The following is a 19,930-nucleotide window of genomic DNA, read 5'->3' on the forward strand; positions in this document are numbered from 1 at the left end:
GCAACAAAATTTGGAAAGACCTTTGTTTCATTTCTCATATGTGACTTTGCATTTTGATATGGAGATTAGATTTTTTTGGTATTCACAAGTAAGAGTAAAATATATGCAAAACAGCATTTTTAATCAACTTTACTATCCTTCAAATACTTTATAAGCTACACAAGTCTGAAAAGGTGAACCCGTCCTTTTGTTATTCCTCTGTCTTCCATTAAGACTGTCTTTTCCTCTGAAAACAAGACTTTATGTAATTTAAGTTATTTTATTTTTATTTATGTTATGCCCCTGAACTGAACAATGAAGAACAGGAGAGAAGAAAAAAATATATAAAACATTAAATATGAGGCTGCTTTCTGGCCAGGAGGAGACAAGCTATCACTAGCTAGTTTATGGAAATGACAATGAACTGGTGAACACTTTATGAGACTAGATACACTTTAACAGATGGAAAATAGGAGAATATTTACATTTATTCCTGAATTGAGTGTTGAATCACACTAAATTAAATTAATAGTATACAGTGTGTTCATTCTAATACAGTACCAGTTGTTGAATATAATGTACATATTTATTTTTACTTGTTGGAGAATTGGATGCATTTACTTTTAATTAAGTTAAGGATCTGAATACTTGTTTTCAGTCATGAGTGAATAAACTTTTCCACTATATTTAAGGCTGCCAAAACTAACTCAACTAAACTTAAACTCAGAAGCATGAATATGATGATATGAATATGAAGAATCAGTTGCTGCCACCATTCATGGTTGTGCTTGAATTTCACCCTGAGAGCAACTAGCCTCCAAAAAAACGCCAAGAAGGAAAATAAATAATAGATTACAGTTCTTATAGATCATTTGAGTATTTCTTACTTTAGCAGTGGTGGAAGAAGTAATTCAAAATGTTACTTAAGAAAAATTACAGACGTATTAACAGCAAAATGTGCTTAAAGTATAAAAAGTAAAAGTACTTGGCTTCTTCTAGAGTGTTATATAATTATAGTTTATTATATTGTTTGTTTTATCACTAACAAATACATGTAAGAGCATTTTAGTGTGGTAGTTTATCATTGTGGAGCCAATTTTAGATACTTTGGGAAGATTAATAGTAATATTGCTATATTATATTATATAAGTGTATCATATGTTTTTTTTTTTATAATAGAATAATAATACAATTTATTTATAGCCTATAGCATCTTTCACACAAAGTGCACAACACATTTTTTAAAATGCACAATATGTAATTTCAGCCGCTAGGGGTCTCTCAATCGAAACAATAACAAAAGACGGAGTGCGATGTCGGTGTGAAGTAGCAAGGGATCATGGGAGTTGTTGTCTTCATTGTTAAACAACCAGCTTCTCCGGGTTAGGATTACTCCAGTTTCATCGTTCAGGATGTTTTTACTGGGAGTCGAATTACCCGCAGAGGTCTCCTCTCCAAAACAAACGGACCCGGTGATTACAGGTAAAAACGCTGAATAAAGCAGTTTCACCTAAAAAAAAAAAAAAAAAGTCAGTGTTTCTCCGACGATGTTCAGCGAGCACCGGACGTCCGGTATGGGCTGTTAGCTGAGCTTCTACCAACATTTGTTTGGTTTATTGCTCTTATAACTTTAGATTCAGACGTTCAGCAGGTTTCTACCGGGAGCCGAATTATACGTAGAGGTCTTCTCTTCTCCAAAAACAAACATACACGCAGATTAAAATAGGTAAAAATACTAATTAAAGCAGTTTCACCTAAAAAAAAAATCAGTGTTTTTCCGGTGATGTTCGGCGAGCACCGGACATCCGGTAGGGGCTGTTAGTCGAGCTGCTGCTAACGTTTGTCCTGTTTATTTCTCTTATAATTTAAGGTCCAGACGTCCGGCAGGTTTCTACCGGGAGCCAAATTATCCGCAGAGGTCTCCTCCTCTCCAAAAACAAACGTACACGCAGATTAAAATAGTTAAAAATACTGAATAAAGCTGTTTCACCTAAAAAAAAAAAAAAATCAATGTTTCTCCGACGATGTTCGGCGAGCACTATACTTCATGGAGGGGCTGTTAGCCGAGGTGCTGCTAATGCTGCCTACATTTGCCCAGTTTATTTTTCTGATAATTTAAGATCAAGACGTCCGACGACTAAAATCCTTCATCCGGCTAAAAGATATCGTTAAAAACAACCAAAATTTATCATGAAAATGTGACTTGAAACTGAATTAAAGTCAATTTATAACAGTTTCTCTCAAACAACCACAATACTGATATATTATCTTGTATGTGTGCAATTTACTCTTTGTAAACGCCATTGTGGCAAACAGCCACAACGGCGAATTACTATCTTGTATGTGTGTAAGTTACTCTTTGGTAGATGCAATTGTAGCGGACAAACACAACGCCGAGGTGTGCATCTTGTGCACTATACTCTTTGGTAGAGGGGTCTGACGCCATTGACAGATGACCAAATGAAACGGTCCATTGCCTTGATTAAAATTACAGATTTCTGAGGGTTTGAAAAATGTTGGAAAGATTTGGGATAATGTAAGTACACAACTAAACAAAATATACAACATAGGTCTAGTTGTTTTTAGACATTTTAATGTAGAATTTAAAAAAGAGCGGAAAATTTACACAACAGTTAGAATATTAAAATATAATAATAATAATAATAATAATAATAATAATAATAATAATAATAATAATAATAATACATTTTATTTAAAGGCACCTTTCATGACACTCAAGGTCATCTTACATCATATAAGATAAATCATATAATAAACAACAAGTGATAATAAAACATCAGTACAATCATCAATAAACTCAGTATTATTTTTATGTAAAATCTTGATCTGAAAGTAACTAAGTGGCAAAGAAATGTAGTGGAGTAGAAGTACACAGTAGCATAAAATGGAAATACTCAAGTAAAATACAACAATCTCAAATTTATACTTCAGTACAGTACCTGAGTAAATGTAATGATAACACCGCACATTTACTGGCACACTTGTTGTCACCACCTAGTCAGTGTATATTATCCTTACTTTCCATATTTTAAATGAGGATGAATGAAGACAGCTACATTGGATTGTGTCCTCTGAAGCTTTTCTCCTGCCACTGATGATACGCTGCTGCAATTATCTGTAAAATCCAATAGATGGCACAATAACACCAAGAGTACTCTGTGTCAGTAATCTGAATTTTCAGTCCTCTTTTAAATTCTGCATCATTTCTGGCAACATTCAAATATAAATCATAGTTGGACATGTTGACTGAGCTGTCCTGACCTTAGATATTGACAAAATCGAAATGTATTGAACATTTAGTAGCTCTAACCTCAACCCTATCAAAAAAAAATCACCCAGTGAGTGATCTGATAAATTCTCACACTCAGGAATATTTTTCTGAATGAATCAGCACTCAAAATATCCATTTAAAAGAGTGTCTAGCAGTTGTGAGAGCTCTGAGTTAGTTACAGAGCAGGACAGTTGTGTGAACCAAGATTTATAAATGTAGCAACTAATAATTCTGCTAATTATATCACTGTACTTAATCGCTCAGTGGAGACTCAGCCCACACATTTCAGTGTGGACAGTTGGTCAGTAATAGGATCATATGGTCAAGCAAGAGCTGCTCAGCATGGCTCTAAATGATATATTTTTTACTAACATCTTAAATATTCAGGGGACATATCCACTGGAGTATTTTAAATATCAACTGAATATCTGTCTTGGCGTTTGTACCTCTAGGCTTTTACTCCTGATGATATTTGAAAAGTGGAACTGCTGATTCAGTATCAACCTGGCCAAAAGGAAGACTTCAGGAATTCACCTCTTGACCTGAAAATAATTAACTTCAGCTTCATTATTTATTTATTTATTTTTTTTTTTTTAATACAAAGAATATGATTGATGACTTTCGCTTCATGATGGATTGCCTTGTTTTCTGCAAGGCTGTTGTTTGGTTGCTTTGTCACATGATTGATGGGATAAATGAGGAGCTTAATAGTCTGCTAGTGTTTGTTTTGAATTAGAGAGAATAGAATTGAGGATTGTACAGTAAAACCCACAGAATCATGGTGTTATTATAGTAGAGTACAAATAAAATGGAGCAGTGTAGCCCTATAACCATGTGTTCATGGTCTGGTTGACGGAGTATTCTGCCTGAACTCACTCAGCACATGTTCATTAATCTGGTGCACATCAGAGTCAGTGGCCAATTAGTCGATGGCCAGAATAGCTCGCTATTGTCTGTAACCAATCTTCTATTCCCGTGAATTGTTAATCTTTTATTAATCCAATTCTCTATTGCAACTGATGTCCTACACAGGGTGGCTTACACACTGCTGTTTACATGCATGACTCATGAATCATGTCTGGCTCAGGATTTTAAAATCGCTCCGCTTTTCGATAGATTGCCTCCACACTGGAAGAAATTGAGCTCATATTCTGAAAGCAGTTTGTCTCAGCAGTTCCTGGGTTTTTTGGATGTTTTTTTTTCCAAACATGAGTCCAGGCAGTAGATGTTGGAGCTTGCTTTACAAAGCCATCTGCAGTCCTGCTTGAATGGTGCCAGGCTTACAAGGCTGGTGGTGTTTTTAAAATAGATCCATAGCTGACCAGATTTACCCAAACCAAAAACCATCACACTTTAGGAACAGGTGAAACATTTACATCCCGTGCATATCGTATTACATAAACAGTGCAGTGAGATAAATTAACAAACACATGAGGTGAAAGACAAAGAATACGTGTTTTTGTCATAACAAAAGATGTTTAATTAGAATAAAAATGCAGGTTTCTTTGATCTAAAGAGCAATCATGGAGAGCTGGATTATACAGAAGAGAGGAGGTGCAGGCTCTTCAGCTTTTCCAATCAGCACATGGTCTCTCTGGCCTTTTATGTGTGTCTCGCCCTGTCAAGCATTTGCTTACATAATCATCTGCTTACTTTAATCTCTACATCCTTCTCACCATTTGTGCTCTTTTACACGTCCCCACTTTTCACTGTCGTACCCCTCCAATCGAATTCAGTGCAACCTCCCTGTGTTCCCTGTTTTTCTTCTTCAGTGCTTTTATATGACATGCCCACTGGCACTCTCACTCTCTCTCCTGTCCCTCTTTCCTCTATCGGTGAGTGGTCATTGATTACTGTACATGGATTGTATGATGAAATGCTACTCGCCCACCTAACATGCTCTTGTCAGCTGCCCCTGACATCCCACTGCCACCGTGCATCACAGACTGTCTCTGGTAGTCAGTTTAATGTAACGCTGATAATGTTAAATCACCTTGCTGGGATCTGGATTCACACCTGGAATCACTTTTCTGTTTAGGCTGAATTGTGATGTGTTACGATGGTGAGGCTTTAACCACAGTGTGAGAACATATTTGCTGCAAATGTGATGCCAGATCAATTTTATATGGTGGAAAACACTAATGTTTTACAAAGATCAAAAAAAGGGAGACTAAATCCAATTCATTCTCTTCAGCTTCAGCTTCTTTCTGCGCATATTAAAGTAAATGATCTGGATTACAGTGTGAAGCATGATGACACACTCAAAGCCAGACAGAGATGGTTCCAATTAGTCACCTAATTAGCAAGTGAATGTTGTTTTAAACATTAAAGGTCTTGAAAAGAGATGGAGAATAAAAGCAATGAGGATAAACATGCAGCTTGCCCCTCCAACACAGCGTCTTTTAAACTTGGTGTCATGATTGAACTGACATATATTGTACAAGAGGGTAGTTGTCTTCACATTTATGATTTGTGACATCTGAAACAAACTAAGTACTGTGTGTTTTTTTTTGTGTGTGTGTGTGTTTGTGGAAGAAGAATGGTTGGAATTCATGTTTGACAGAGCCGTGGGCAAGTTGTACAGATCTGTTAACTCACTAAAATGGAGACGCAGAGATGCACAGTGGGACTGAATTCTCTCTGCAGGGGTGTGAACAGAACCAAAAGCTTGTGCTTGTATGGTGACTGTAACGTCACTACCTTTCCACATCCATAGTTAGATGGCCCTGCAGGATCACAGCGAGAGGTGACACGTGTCTGTGTCAACTGTCCAGTCAGGAACCAGGAAGGATGTAGAGCGGATGTGACTCCCTACTCTTATTTTAAGAAGATCTTCTGCAAATAGGTTGCTCCCGCAGAGACAAATAATTGGCGTGATATCTTAGGGGCACAAGCATGAGGAGCAGTCTGCATTTTAATGCCAGTCCTCCACAGGAGGAACCCAGTTATGCATGCCAGTGGGCACGCTCTCTGGACTGTGTGTGTTTTAGGGAAACACATGCGATTGGAACGGAGCTTAAGAGAAGGAATGGGGATTAATGATATTTCACTTATTTGGTAATTAATACCAATTGTGATGACAGATTGTGGCAAACATTAATCTCTGAGTGTATTGTTTGTTGTAATGAATTAAAAGTGGGGATGTGACAAATATCGGCTAGTTCTTACATAAAATGGGCATAATATGTACTGTTGCCATAGCTGCTGCAGAATAATCAGTTGTATTGCATTTTATTTCTTTATGATTGATTTACTTCCTCATTGTTTTATTTTTCATAAAACAGGCTACAAAATTGACTGATTACCAGTTAATAAAAGACTCTAATGGCAGCTGAAATTCTAATCTTACCCTCAGGATGATATCGGTTCATTTCCACCACATACTATGTTTGAGCCATGGCTCTATAGATGGCAATATCAGGCGGTCAGTTGATCCACCACTTTGGCCCAGACTAAAATGTCTCAACAACTGTTGGATGGATTTCCATTAAATTTTGTACAGACATTCATGATCCCCAGAGAATGAATCCTACTGACTTTGGGAAATCCCTGACTTTTCCTCTTGTGCCCCCATGAGGTTGATATTTTTTGGTTTATGGTAAAATGTCTCAACAACTATTGGATGGATTGCCATGAAATTTGACACAGATATCCATGTTGCACCGAGGATCAATCCTAATGAATTTGGTGATCCCTGACTTTTTCTCTAGTGCCACGAGCAGGTCAAAGTTTTAACTGACCTGCTAAAACATCTCAACAAAATTTAGTAAAGATGTTGGTTCCCAAACAATGAATCCTAATGACTTTGGTGATCCACTGACTTTTTCTCTATCACCACCAGCAGGTTAAAGTTTTCACTTAACTACCATCTGCTAAACGAATTTGGTAAAGGCATTGATGGTTCCCCTGACTTTTCCTCTAGTTCCACCATAACCAATAGATGCAGTTCTGTGCATTGGGTGTCTTTGTAGGTAAATCTATTCACACGTGTGTATGGTCCTTGAGCATAGTCTGTGTCATACTGAGTACTAAAAGTCAGGATATGTCAGTCTTCCAACTGAATGGTTGTTTTTGCGGTTTTGAGTGATGTGTCTTGACAACCATTGGAGGTATTGACATGATATTTGATACACATATCTCAGTCTTCCAACTCTACAGAAACTGGATTACCTCTTTAGGGAACTCACATGTATTTAAGGCCAACCAGCTGTCAGTAAAATTAGCAGAGGGCAGTTTTGATCCATCAACTTCTCAGTTATGGGCCCAGCACACCACTCTGCTGTTAGTCACCCCAGATGGGACTCGAACCCACAATCCCTGGCTTAGGAGGCCAGTGCCTTATCCATTAGGCCACTGGGGCTTCAGTAATACTATATGTAGTGAGACAATGTACACAGAGAGGGACATTTATAGGAGAATAATGGCACAGCAGAGCACTGAAAGCATGAGGAGCACAAAAGCAGTGATGCAGTGAACGAACAATGCTTGTGCTCAGCAGTCTTTGTCTGTAGCACAGACTGTTTTCCTGACATCCACAGTCTGTTGCTGAAATCCCCAAATTCATGACAGACAAAACACAATTGTATGTTATACTTTACAGCGACAAGAAAAAATATACATATCTGTAAGCATATATAGGGCTAGATACGCCAAAAGGGACACAGATGTAGACAACAGGGTGGACAGCCGACGGACATGCAGTTCTGTTACATTGGGTGTCTTTGTAGGCGAACATACTCACACGTGTAGTCATGCGCATGGTCCATGGGTACAATCCGTGCAGACCCTTGCTGCCAAGGGCAGATTATGACATTTTCGTCACGCTGACCTTGGCAGGCATGTTGACGCGGAGCACATAGTTTAAGCTTTATTGCAAGATCCAATGTTTTTGGCGCTTGTCTCATATGGGAACTAAAACTCAGGATATCTCAGTCTTCCAACTTCATGGGTGGTTTAGTGGTTTTGAGTGACATGTCTTGACAACTATTGGATGTACTGACATGAAATTTGATACACACATCTGTGTTCCCCTAACTGTACTAACTTTTATCTGGTGCCATCATCTGGTCAAATATAAAAATTTCACATACTTTGGTTTATGACCAAATAGCTGCAAAATGAATGACATTCCCATCAACCTCAGCTGTGAATTGTGCTAAGTGCTAATTAGTAATTGCTAACTTGCTAACATGATAAAATCAGATGGAGAACATGGCAAACATCACACCTGCTAAACATCAGCACGTTAACATTGTCACCGAGCGCATGTTAGCATGCTCACATTAGCATTTAGCCTAAGGCACTCCTCTGCGTAAGTACAGCTTCACAGAACTGCTAGCATGGCTGTAGAAGCTTTATCTGGCTTTAATGTCATGTCTTCGACCTTTATTCTTTGTTACCTAACGCAGCACAGTATATTTTATGAATTTTATCTAAAAAACAACTGCAGAGTCAAAGGCAATCCCAAGCAGCTGTAAGCAACAAAAAATATGGAAAGTGACAGAAACACACATGTACATCTGGCAGTAATGCTTTCTGAGTAATCTGAGAAACAGTTTGTTAGTCCTGGAACGAGTACTGAATATGGGAATTGTTACATAAAACAGATTGTCAATGACAGAGAGGACTGATTTGATCAAGCTCACAACAGAGCTTGGCAGTTGATGGTGGAACAGCTTTTTCCCTCCTCCAAAACACTCACTATATATCTATCATACACTACTCACTGGCCTGAGTACACACAGGGAGGCCAGAGACAAAGCAGAAACTATCCCACTACTTTCAATCACTCTGCCAACAATGTGTCACGATTTTGTATGGGTTACAATGCTGAAAAGTACTAGTTACAAATCTTGTTTTATTACATATTTAATTTCAAAGCAGAATAAAGCTGCTTTCATTTGAATTTTCTGCATGTGGACTAAATGAACCACACAAAGTAAAGTAGGCTACACCAACAATGATGGATGGATTGTGAAAGCAATTCCTATTTTTCTCCATCTGGAAAATGTAACGCAAAAGAGGAAAATGACATTTTATGGCAACAGTTGGCCAAAAAGCTTTATCTTTCAAATTTAAGCAAAACGTTATGTTATGTTGAGACAGACTGTAAAAATCACAGTAATTGGTTTGTTTTGCATTTACCTGACTAGATCCAACTTGATGTATACAGGCTGTTGGTGCTTATTAGACATGGTCTGCTTATACCATAATAAGCATTTCAGGGAAAGCTATATTGAAGAAGACAATAATGTAACACATTTAATATGTTAAATACAGTAATATTTAATTCCTTTACTCTTTTTCAAATGCAGCAAAGCAACTCTGGCTCTTCATTGCTGTTTCTTATAGCAGCATGTAGTTTTAATGTTGATCTAAAACAATCTCATTCAAATGAAATGTGTATTTTGACTGTGTAACACACTTGGCGTGTGTGTCCACAGGTACAGTCTGTGTGGACCCTTGCTCATTTTACGTTGTGATTGGTCCTTGGTGGTGGGTGCCATTTGTTTCATACCCAAGATGTGTATGAGTTCAATAGTTCCTGTAACAAAATGGAAAGTGTAGTTCTGTTAATGAACGAACATACGCAAGGTTATTGTTCTACCTGAAAGGAATTAAGACAGAAAAAAAGAAACAATAATACACTACAGTTAAACATAAAGGTATTTGGTTGTTGGTGAGTTTTTAAGGGAAGGATTAAGTGATGTCATTGTGTACTTCATTACTTTATCGTACGCCAGTCTCCTCTTAGAATCTAGACACTTAGATATTACCTGCGAAACCTGGCGACACACATGCCAACTGGGTTATAACTGCATGAAACACATTGAAGATGACAGAGCAGACCAGATGAACAGCACAGAGCTTTATTTTTTCATTTTGAGTCCTTTTTAGTGTCAATAAAAACACAACAAAATGAGCTCCTGCAACTTATAATAAGACACCTGTTACCTCAGTATTGTCATGTTATCATTACTGACATCACTGACCCACGTCCAGTCAGGCTTTTCACGGAGTTAAAAGACAAAATGTACGTCCTCTAATAACACCTCAGTCATCTGCACCAAAAAGCCGCTAATGTAACAGCTAAATTAAGACAAGTGAAATCTCAGGTAAAGTTACAGTCCACCACAGCTGAACTGTGGAGCTGAACTAATTATCTCTCTTTGTTGAGAGACAATATGTGACGAGATTACTGTGGAGGAGGACTAGCTGAACAAAAAAAAAAGTATTCAGCTTACAACACAACCACTGGCTGCTTCCGTGCCCCTTTGGATATCCACCCTTGGATCAGATGCAGAGTTATTAGTCATGGTCTTATCCAATCAGCCATCCTTAATGCTTGTGCTACTGGGCATTACTCTGGAGAGGACAGATTGTCTTTTATTGTCAGTTTGATTTCAAACTGAAGATTAGTCATATTCATGCAGTTGCTGGTGGCACCGACCTCTGTATTTGTGTGTGTGTGTGTGTGTGTGTGTGTGTGTGTGTGAGTGTGTGTCTATAATATTTGCATTTGTGTGTCAAAACATCTGTGTGACCAGTATTCATTTTGACGAAAATTCATGAGGAACTACAGTTTCATACATTAAAGGGAAAACCCACCTTAAACTGGCTTTCACGTATTGTTTATGTACCATTAAGACTGTGGTGGTGATGTCATCTATTATTTTGGACAATGGAACAACACGTTGATTTTGTTTGTGATATGGAGAGGGAAGGCCATAGCTACCATCGAGGACTCTCACTGATTTCAGGGAAGCCTATTAAAAATATTAACGAAAATAATAATAAATATTGGAATAAATCTAGTAAGTGGACCTTGAATTATGAGTTTTCAGGTCATGAGTGAATGACTTGTGCATGTGTATAAATAAATGTTTTATATACTGTTAAGATTTTGATTAGGTGGGTGATCATATATCATTTATTAATATAAAGCTTATGGTGTGTTTGTTAATCATTTATTAAGTGTTTGTATGCAGCTTATAAATAATAAAGAGGAAGGTTTAAAGTAAAGTGTTACCAATGAAACACGTTTGATCATTTATTTATTATTGCTTATATGTTTTTTTTCTGTTGGACTTATGACGTCCATGCCCCCAGAGAAAAGGTTTGTTGATGAGGCCCCGATGGACCCCCAGTAAACATGGTAGTACTCTAGACCTGAAATGATTAGATGTTTAATTTGTTTGTTGATTGACAGAAAATGAATTGGCAACAATTGTGATAACTGATTAATTGTTTAAGTCATTTTTTTGATGCAAAAATCCCCAAAATTCAGTGGTACCAGCTTCTCAAGGGTTAATATTTTCTAGTTTTCCATAACAGTAAACTCAACATCTTTGGGGTTTTGACTGTTGGTCAGACAAAACAAGTAATCTGAATATGTAAACTTAGGCTTCAGGGAATAATGATTTTTCACTATTTTCTGACATTTTATGCACTGAACAATTAATCGATTATTAAAGAAAATGATGGTCAGAAGATAATGAAAATAATTGTTGGTTGCAGCCTTACAGTACACCTATGATGGAATGATACTACCCTGCTCTCAGTTTTCTGTGTGTGATTTGATAAAAAAATGACTTTACAACAAATGAGCACAATATAAACTAAAACAGTTAAAGTCTTAAAACTAGATTGTGACAGAGTCCCTCTTTAAAGGATAAGTTTTTCTTGCCACAATCATTCCTCCTGTTCATACTGACCATTAGAAGATTCCTTCGTGATGCACTTTCAATGTGCAAAAATGTATTTAAAAGTTTAGTTGGAGCGAATATGAGGATTCAGCCGTCCAAATTAGTGAAGTGAAGTCAATATCTTTTAAAGTTAAAGCCTTTTTAGTGCCAAATTCCCTTTTTTTTGTTACGATCCTTCCACTGCAGCTGAACAGAAAAACACTGTCTGTTGAAGAGAGAAGATATCCATTTTATTTGACTAACTTAGACAGTTGAAGCCTCATATTTGCTTCAGATAAACTTTTAAATACATTTTTGCTGTTTTCTGTGGATTTTGCCCCCCATCACTTACACTGTAAGTACATTAGGAGGAGATCTTCTAATGGTCAATATAAACAGGAGGGATGATTACAGCAAGCAAAACCTGTTTTACTATTCATTTGGGCACCTGACTATTGTTTTAAGACAGACTTAAAAAATGTGAACCTATCCTTTAAGACCGCAGGGCCACAAGATGGAGGATGGAGGACCTGTCATAGTTGATATTGTGCTTCAGTGGTACCAATTTTATAAAATATATTTTCGATTAATCAAATTATGTAGATGGAGTAAACCTGGAGCTTTTGGGGGGAATGTTGCCTACTTTGTAATCCAGCCATGATTCACAAATTCATAAAACTAATTTGGATTGAACATCTCACACAAAAAGTGTATGAGTCAGTAACACAGCGTATCAATAAACCAACCAAACAAAGTGTCACCGGAAACATCACCAGTTGATGCTCTGTCATAGGCGGACAGTTGTCTTGTTGAATGAATTCCCCCCTTTATTGTCCCTTTAAATAAATTTGTTTCTCTCTCCTTGAATCATCAAACAGCATCACTCCTCAGAAACACGCGAAAGAATGAGATAAAAACGCACACGCACACGCGCAGGCTGCTCAGTCATGTTGCCTCTCTGTGCGCATAATGATTCATCAACCACCGTTTGCTCATGAGACCGTGATTTCGGCTCCGATGAGTTCATTTTCGGAGCTGAGTGTTTTGTCGTGGGCCCTCGGATGCCCCCACCCCCACCTCTCTCATCCCGCGTCTCGACGGACCAAACGCTGCTGCAGCAGCATCACCGGCAGCCTCCAAACTGCGTTTTCCCTGCCGTGATGGATCCCTCTCTAAACCGGTGAGCTGCAACCAGAAGAACCGCTGTACTGGACCAGCAAGCAATGACCGCAGAGATATTGTGCCATAGCTACATCTAAGGGATAAAAAAAGGCAATTATATATTTCTAGCAATATTATAGGACCGTCTTGTTTACCTTCCCGACAGATAAACAGCCGGGTGACAGTGATACGGCCGACATGTAAGAGCTGGATAACTATTCGCGTGTGACCGACACCCATCTGCAGCTGATTACAATAACATGACAAAGGTAAGCTTGTTGACATATTCAGGATTTTACATCGGGCGTTGCGGGTTTCAGTCAAAAAAAAAACAAAACAACAACACTGAAGGCTCGATTGGAGCTCATCAGGCTGCATTGTTGCATCGTCAATCCCCCTCTTGAGTTGAAATTGACGATTTGCCTGCTTTGAATAGGTCGCTCTTCACCTGTCCGCTCACGAGTGCGGCTGTAGCTGCAAGATGCCGATATGTGACTTGTGAATGTCACGCCAGCTGCCTGTTTTTATCAGCAGTTTGACTGTGGTTCACCTCAGGATGCCTGGACTAGAAGCTGGGCTCTAGACTGCCAAGTCAGTTTACAGAAGCATTGGCGAGTAGAATATATTTAAAGCTTTAAAACATTTAAAAACAGAAAGTGAATTTAGAGATTTGAAAGGAAAAAAACATGTCTTTTGAGAACAATTGAGCAAATTTCTGTCAGCTTTTTAACTCGGTGCAGATTTTTGAATTAATCAGCACTAAATTACCATTGGCTGCCTGGCTTTTCTCTGGCTTTTAGATGACTATAAAATCTAAAACCACAGCTTATTCTCCCTTTGAAGTTTCATCTCCTTCACTGCTAGAAACATTAGAAAACATGAATGTTATTTTGCATCTATAAAATGTTAGTTGTATGTGAAAAAATATGAGAGAGCATAGAGTTGCCTGGATATAAACCTGCACACTTCTCCTCTGATCCTCTGATGCTTAAGATGAGGCTGCGTCCGTGGTGGGGGCGGTGGGAGAGGGGAGAGGGGAGAGGGGGTTGATCGATAGCCAGTTTGTATCAATGCCTGTGTTTCAGTTGTTGTTGTCAAACAGGAGTCCCTACAATTAGAAGCCCATTTTGTTAGTGGAAGGGGCTGATTAATAATTCATCCACAGCTCAATGGGACCACAAATCTGTGGATGGCACACTGAAGGATGTTAGTGCAGCAGTGTGCACGCAGCCTCCGCAGGCAGAGACACATTGAGTGCTTGGGCAGCCTGACAACTAAAGCTTTGCACTTCACAATATAGTATGAATGGCAGATGCCCGCTTTTTTTTTCTGTGTTCTGACTCTATACATGCTTTTAAATGTGTACAGGGTTGTTTGCTTTTATAACAAACCAGCAGGTGAGTAAAAGCAGAGCAGTGTAAACAGAGTACAGGAGCAGTCCGGTGTAAAGCACCTCTGTTGGTGGTGGACTGGAGGCTCTCACTAAGGTGTCAATGTCATAGCTGCTGCCAGGGAGCCAACAGCCACGATGATACCGGGGAGTTTGAAGGAAACCCAGCTGGCTCAGATCCAGGATGGGTGTTTTTTTAAAACCGGCTTAGTCAGGGCTACTGCAGGGAGTGATTTGACAAGATACCGCACAGGATCACACATCGGTATGACGTTAAAGGACAAAGAGCATTAAAAGTCTTTTCACACCAGGGAATCCTGCAACAACTGAAACTGTTATATTGAATACATTGAGTTCACATTTAGATTACTGTCATTCAAATTGTCTGCATGAGCGTTTGTTCTTGTCCTGAAAAGGTTGAAAGCTCCTTCCAGCTTCACTAGTTTCCAGTTGTGCAATATAATTAAGTACATTTACTTAAGGACTATACTTAAGTACAATTTCAAAGTACTTGCTCTTAACTTGAGTGCTTCAATTTTATGTTACTTTATACTTCTACTCTCTACTTATCAGAGGGAAATATTGTACTTTTTAATACACTACATTTATTTGACAGCTATAGCTACTCTGATTATGATTTTACATACAAAACATATGATCAACTTAAGAAATATATGTTGTTGCAGTAAAAACATGAATGCATCAGTTACAATTATCCAAAAATATCATATATTTAAAGGTAAGTCTCTCCGTATTTCGCAGTATACCGGAGTTTCTAAATCTGGTGTCTGTGGTGACTTTCCCGCACTGGTGCACCTGTAGTGATGCATTTTACATCAACCAGCAATGATTGGTCTGCGGCAATGACATTGACAGTGTTTGTGTAATTACTCTCACTGCCAGAAGGGGGAGACAAAAGTTCTGCACTGCAGGTTTAACAATCACAGGGGCCATGCAGTTTGTCTGCATAACAAATAATTTTACTTTCAATACTTTAGGTACAAACATACAAAAAAAAAAATCAAAAAAGAAAGAAAAAAAACATACAAAAAACCAAATGAAGAAACAGGAAAAAATGGAAAAGGGAAAAGAAGAAAAGTACTGATGGTGTACAAACAATCCTGTTTTGAAAAATCCTCCATAGAGCTCCTTTTTCAGGAAGTAAATTAATGATACACACATTTTTTCAAAGTCCCTGGATTTTCCCTCTAAAATGTCAGTTTTTCCATCGTAGCGAGCTTGGCTTTAGTGCATTTTTCCCAGCAAACAGTGATTGTATATTTGGCAGGCAGATAACAAAAATATACCATCTTCTTCTCACAACTTAGGTTAAATACATTTTCAGAGGGATACACATAGACTGTTAAAAAATAATGGACGTAGCCACCATGACATCACCCATTTGAAGCCTTGAGTTTGCATTTTGACCAACGCCATCTTGGATTTTTGGAGCCAGAAGTGACCATATTTGGACGAGAGGGTGGAGCTGACCCTAACGCTAGCTGCTAACTTGGTTAGCACAGTCTATGGTTAACTGTGATAATACTTATGCTAATTTTCACTTGCAAAAAACAGGCTTAAAACCATTCAAACAAAATGTACTGTAAAAACTGAACATTCGACTCCTTAGAGGGTCTTTTGAACACTGAACAAGACTTTTTTCTTTCATGAACTGAAAACATACTGAGTTACGGCTATGGCTACACCTATACTCTGTGAATCTGGGGTTATGCTACCTAACCAATGTTGTTGTTGTGGCAGTGACCTGCCTGTGATGGCACCCACCTGTCACTCAAAGCAGCCACGCCCTTAATTATGCATAACTTAAGTCCTTTATAAACTTTAAATGGGTGAGTTATATAAAACTTCCCTGTACAGTTGTCATGAACGGGGAAATTAGCTATAATTGTTTGTTTATAATTGTTATAAAACTGTTTTTTGTACCAGGGTGTTAACATGTTTAGTTCTGCTGTAAAGTTGGGCAATTCTAACATGAGGGTCTATGGGGATTGACTCACTTTTGGAGCCAGCCTCAGGTGGCCATTTGAGGAACTGCAGTTTTTGGCACTTCGATGTTGGCTTAATTTTTCAGCCTTGGAGGTTGCCACTTGCTACTTTTACCACTACAAGTAATGGAAATACTTTGAGATGTGTTTCCCATCTTCTGTTTTAGAGACGGCAGCAGAAAAGAGGTGAAAAGTGTTAAAATCTCAGTGTGTCAGACCTGTATTAGAGCTTCTACATTATAAGGCTTCTTCGAGTATGACTGCCCATGCTGGGGCGCATTAGCTGTTTCATGAGAAGAGAAAGAGCAGAAATGTCATAAGGTATCGGTCTAATTGGCATTTCAATGAACACGGAGAAGCCCAGTCTCTTCTTTTCTCCTCTTCTCCACTGTTATATTAACTGGTGTCTCTCTACCTCGCTCTCCACTATCAGCTGTATGTGGTGGGTGTTAAGGTCAGTTGACATACACAACAAGGTAATTACAATATAGCAGATTCACCAGCCTTTCATGTCACTCATCATGCTGTGTTACATATTGAATGATGTAGCGCTATAACCGAGTCAGTATGGATTGCTGAGTCTCCTACGCTGTTATGTCTGTTGAAATTTAGCTCATATTCACGCTACCATAGTCTGTTATCACTAGGGATCCACACTATGCACTATTTCAGTTTGAAAGGAAGAAAAGAAAATATTAATGTGTTGGGATATGGAATAGTTTAAATACAGTATATACAGTATATCATTTCAAACTGTTGTTTCTCCACATTTACCATAGCAACAAGCCGTCAGTGTAATTTCAGTTCAGGCAGAAGAACGGCGCTCTGAACTCAGCCGTGTGTACACTTCCTCCTTATCATTGGTGAAGTGTCTTACTGCTCCATCTGTTCAGTTATTGTCTCATCATCGCCCTCTCAAATTTGTGGATAAAGAGGACTCAAATGGAGAGCGAAATAGTGTGATTTCATCTCTAAGGAGAGCGGCTCGTCTCATTCTATATATGTCTGCAACAGAGGGAGATTTTTATGACCTTGGTAATGCTGTTCTCAGTTCATCTCGTGCAGGAGCTGATGAAGTGCTCGGAGGTGAATGAAGTCTGCCTCCACTGACGCTGCTCTGTGCTGCTGAGTCAATGACCTTTCCTGCCATCAAGTTACTTCTCCTCTCCTCTCATCCCTTCTTCTCTCCTCACCTCCTCCCTTTCATCTCTTCTTCTCCTCTCCCCACCTCTCCTCTTCTCCCTTTTCCTTTCCTTTTTTCCCTTCTTCTCTCCTTCTCTCTTTCATCCCTTCTTTTCTTCTCATCTCTCCTCTTCTTTCCTCTCCTTTTGTCTCTTTTCTTCTTCTCTCCTGACTTCTCCTCTCATCTCCTTTCCTTTCATCCCTTCTTTTCTCCTCTCTTCTCCTCTTATCCCCTCTTCCCTCCTCTCCTCCTCCCTCTCCTCTCTTATTCTCTTCTTTCCTTTTGTCTCCTCTTTTCTCCTCTCCTCCTTTCCTCTCCTCTCCTCCTCTCCTCTCCTCTCCTCTCCCCTCCTCTCCTCTTCTCTCCTTTCATTTTGTCCCCTCTTCTCTACTCTCCTCCCTTTCTCCCTTCTTTTCCCCTCTTCTCTCTTCTCCTTCCGACCCTTTTCTTCTCCTTTCCTCACTTCTCTTCTCATCTCCTTTCCTTTCATCCCTTCTTTTCTCCTTTCTTCTCCTCTCATCCCCTTTTCTCTCCTCTCCTCCCATTTGTCCCTTCTTTTCTTCTATTCTCTCCTCTCCTCTCCTTTCTTCCCTTCTTTTCGTCTTTTTTTATCTTCTCCTTTTCTTTTGTCCCTTCTCCTCTCCTCTCCTCTCCTCTCCTCTCCTCTCCTCTCCTCTCCTCTTCTAGAGCTGCACAATTAGTTGAGTACAGTAATCAAGGTTTGACAGAAAATTAATCACCAACTTTTTTTTATAACTAATTAATCATTTTGAGTAATTTTTTAAGAAAACATAAACATTCACTGATTTCATCTTCTCAGATGTAAATATTTTCTGGTTCCTTAAGTCTTTGAATATCTTTGGGATGTGCACTGTTGGTTGAGACAAAACAAAACATTTGAGGACGTCACCTCGGGCTTTGGGAAACAACATTTTTCACCATTTTCTGAAAATAATTAACTGATTAATCGATAATGAAAATAATAGTTAGTTGCGGCCCTCCTTCTCTCTTCTCTTCTCAGTTTTCCTTTCTATATTTCTCCTTTGGTTTCTTCTACTCTCTTCCTTTCTCTTCTTCTTTTCCTCTGCTCCCGTCACTTCTCTTCTCCTTACTTTTTCTCTCCTTTCATCTCCTCTCCTTTCATTTCCTCTCCTGTCCTGTTTAGCAGTTTGTTTAATGCAGCAGAAAGCCAAGGACAAATCAAATCAAACGATAAACAATCTACTACGTCACACCGAAGAACTCTCCTCGCATGTTGGCCCTCGGTATTCATCAAATGAGAGTTATAATATCTCACATTTACTGTGTGTGTATAAGAGCTCAAAATAGAAACAACTGTTTTACAGTAGGCTACTGACAAGCGTCTTGTTATCTCCCTGCATGTGTCATTTTACAATAAGTCCCTGCCTGGGCTGCGTCGCTGAATGGATCCTCTGACACAAATTTGCATGTTAAGCTGAACGTTCCTCACCAGGGACAATTAATCAGCACACAGCAATTATGAGTCTGTGTCCCTTGGTGATTAATTATGTCTCGTGTGTCCACTGCAGGGAAGATCCAAGCAACAGCTGTTTGTTCATGTCAGTGTTTTTATGGCAGTCCATATTTTTCTTTCAAACATCCGAACAATTATAGTTTTCTCGGGATATCAGGCATTAAAATTGGGTTCAAATGAAATGTAATAAGAATAAATATTTGATGAAGATTTGGCTTATTTGTTCTGCAACGTATTGATATGGATAAGAAATAAAACAGGCTTGATGGTGAAGCTGCTTAACATGTCTGAGAGGCATTTGCTGTGTGAAAGAAGAAATGGCAGATGAGCAACACAGAACAGTGCAGAGGATGCTGTGGAAATAATGCAGGGTGATATTCAAAGCTCAGGGATATTTTGTTTTGCGACTACAAAGAGAATTTCTATAACCTTCGCATGGATTTCTGGGGCAGTTCTTGGTGATTGTGTCTGTGGGTGGTTGTGTGTATATAAAAATACTTTTTGGACAGGGACAGAGCTCACAGGGTTTCATTGTAATATCCGCTGTCCTTGAATCACAAGATGGCTTTAATTACGTCCATGTAAATATAAGAAAACTGGTGTTCAAAACAGATTTTTTTTCCTTTTGGAAACCTGGCTCCCTCTGGCAAATCCAAATCAAATGCATAAATTCACATACACATTCCAGAGAACAGCAGGAGGACAGAGAAACGTTCTCATATTGACGGCCAAGCGAGGGG

The 19,930-nt window shown here is 38.8% G+C and overlaps 1 protein-coding gene and 1 non-coding gene across 3 annotated transcripts in view; one reads left to right on the top strand and one right to left on the bottom strand.

Annotated features, from left to right (window-relative positions):
* Window positions 1-7,558: 7,558 nt before the first annotated feature.
* Window positions 7,559-7,631, bottom strand: trnar-ccu (transfer RNA arginine (anticodon CCU)). The gene has a single exon. It is a non-coding gene; the product is annotated as a tRNA-Arg (tRNA).
* Window positions 7,632-13,237: 5,606 nt separating this feature from the next.
* The window catches only part of dlgap4a (discs, large (Drosophila) homolog-associated protein 4a), a 90,004-nt gene continuing 83,311 nt past the window's right edge, over window positions 13,238-19,930 (top strand). Inside the window, exon 1 of one of the 2 annotated variants that reach the window (XM_067592781.1) lies at window positions 13,238-13,385. The gene's annotated coding sequence lies outside the window, so the exon portion shown is untranslated. The remainder of the gene's footprint in view (window positions 13,386-19,930) is intronic. The other variant, XM_067592782.1, reaches the window with a different exon arrangement.

This window comes from Thunnus thynnus, chromosome 6, assembly GCF_963924715.1.
Source record: "Thunnus thynnus chromosome 6, fThuThy2.1, whole genome shotgun sequence".
NCBI lineage: Eukaryota > Metazoa > Chordata > Actinopteri > Scombriformes > Scombridae > Thunnus > Thunnus thynnus.